Source organism: Musca domestica, unplaced genomic scaffold (genome assembly GCF_030504385.1).
Source record: "Musca domestica strain aabys unplaced genomic scaffold, Musca_domestica.polishedcontigs.V.1.1 50, whole genome shotgun sequence".
NCBI classification, from domain to species: Eukaryota; Metazoa; Arthropoda; class Insecta; order Diptera; family Muscidae; genus Musca; species Musca domestica.
The window spans coordinates 2,445,867-2,448,740 of record NW_026712347.1 but is presented as its reverse complement, the minus strand read 5'-3'; positions in this window follow the sequence as shown (position 1 = coordinate 2,448,740).

The following is a 2,874-nucleotide window of genomic DNA, read 5'->3' as shown; positions in this document are numbered from 1 at the left end:
TAAAAATAATAAATACAAAAAAATTGTTAATTGATTATTTGCAGGAAATTCCGATTACCTTTATTTCATTGTAAGATGTCCTTAATTTGTTACTGTAGTATTATTGTAGATTATTTTAATCAAATATATCAAGATTTTTACATTAAAGGCCTATGATTGTATGTCAAAAGAGAATAAGTGTTTATTAAGATTACCGTAAACGTGCGTGGACCTATAAAGATAATTTTCGGCTAGGGGAAGACAATTCAATAAATTTGATCAAATGTCAAAAATATGGAGGGTATATTAAGTTTGTCATTCCGTTTGTCATTCCGTTTGTAACACCTCGCTGTATACACAAAGTATATATAGGTATTCTTGATCAGCATAAAATTCTATGTCGATTTTGCAATGTCCGTCCGTCTATCCCTCTATCCGTCTGTCCGTCTGTCCGTCTATAGAAATCACTCTAGCTTCCGAACGAATTGAAGTAAAGTGACAAAATTTCACTCAAATGTATATTATGTCTGCAGGACTTTTGGTATTAAATGGGTCATGTAGGTTCAAGTTTTCATATAGCCCCCACATAACGATACCCCCCGATATTCGGTAATTTGATGATTTTAGCGACATTATTCACCGGAATCGTTTCAAATTTGGTATTTGTAGTTCGTAATGGATACTGCATCCTAAGTCAAAAAATGGGCCATGTAGGTCCACGTCTTCGTATAGCCCCCATATTACGGTACCTCCCGATATTCGGTATTTTGATGATTTTAGCGACATTGTTTACTGGGATTGTTTCAAATTTCGCATGTGAAGTTCGTAATGGATACTTCAGCCCATGCCAGAAAAACGTCTATTCAGGTCCAGGTCTTCGTATAGGCCCCATATATCGGTACCTCCCTATATTCGATATTTTGATGATTTTACCTACATTGTTCATCGTTTTTTTTTAAGTTTCGTATTTGAATAGTGTAATGGCCTATGACAAACGTTGCGTATGCAGTTCAACTTCTTCATATAGACTCCAATATATTCGATGTTTTTAAGATTTTAACGGAATTTCCAAATGGTGGGTTGCATTTAAAGTTCGGCCGAGCCAAACTGCTGTTATGTGAAAACTAAAATATATTGATAAGTTTCTACTTATGCACGTTTATTTGAATATTTTTGCAGAAATATTTAAACAACAGCTATTTATGCTTATGTCACAGCTAGTCGAAAATATTAAATGTGTCTACTGTTATAGTTATGGTTACGGCGATGTTGTATGTCACGTCTAATTGAACCTAAACACCAATTATACATGTATTTTAAAAAATTTAAATTTGAATAAAAATCTAAAATTTGAAAAATACACATGAAATTCTAGTTTTTGTTTCGCTTTCATTTTCTTTCGATAAACCGTATGTATAAACCGGCTGTAAATTTAATTGTATTATGATATCATTACCTTAAATTCAATGTAGCGCACACGAATTTTCAACTTCCCCACTATGGTAAAATCTTTCGCATGTCCGTATTTTCTATATTCCACCAACTATTGTATTTGCTAATTACAAAAAATTCAATTTTTTATTATTTGTTCCTATTTCCAATATACAAAAATAGATTGTTTAATTTTTATAAGGTTTTAAAATTTTTTTGAATTTTTTATGCATATATTTTCTTCCAAATGCAGAATCTATTTTACTGTATGACATTTTAATGTGCGCCTAGAAATATGCTTTACAATATACATACGATTTCACTGAAGTGGTGGGTCGTTTGTTTTGTTTCTGTTTTTATAACCCGAAAAGCACTTGGTGTTGTAATCACCCAAGCAACCAAAAATATAGATAATAGCTACAACTTTTAGCCGACCAAATTCAAAGAATTGCAATGTTTCCAATAATTCCATGTGAATTTATTTTCTTCACTAGCAAGTGCCCGCTAATTGGACAGATAAAAATGTACCTTACAATTTTAGATTCGTTCTAACAGTTCCTTATACGCCTTTTCAGTACTTAAAATGAACATTTTTTTGTTTTAAAACCAAAACTATATTTATCGTACTAAATTTTCAAATTCTCAAGGTCTTATATATTATTCAAAATTTGTCCTTTTTTTGAAAGAGTAATAGGAAAATACTTACTTGTTGCACCAAAAAGTCTTCAAATTTCTCATTTCGAAGTTTACAGAGCAGGATAATGGTAAAATTATTATACAATGAATTTTTATTGCCAAAACAATTTTAACGTCTCCATATGTAAACCCTAGAAACCAACAGTGACCAAAATATTAAAATTTAGAATTTCAGCTCTATCCCTTCACCAAATACCAAATATAGCCATATACAAAACAAAATAAATCTATTTATCCTCGACACCAGCAGTGATTCAAAATTAGTACTGAATTTTACCTATCGAACAAATGTTGCACACATTTCCCATATCCCATTTCTAGATACAAACAGTGACCTTAATATCAAATTTGATGATTCCAGCCTTATCCCTTCACCAAAATTTACCAAATTCAGTACCATTTAGTACCTTTCGTACAAATATAAGTCGCCTATCCAAACCACCGTCGAATCTAAAACACAAATACCATCGGCAATCTAAATATCAAATTTTAGAATTTTATTCCTATCCCTTCACCTAATTCCAAATATAGTACCATTTATTTTTATTTTTATTTTATTTATTTATTTAATCTATTAGTCTATGGATAATTCCTTACAGACTATATATGTACAAAAATAATAATTGTATAATTAAAATTAAGAATTTAAAAACATTATTATTTTACTTTTTATAGTATTAATATCCATTGTAAAATCGATAAAATTATAAAACGCGTTAAAATCTTTTGAAATTCTTGTTAAAGGATCAGCGTTTGCATAGCTCATCC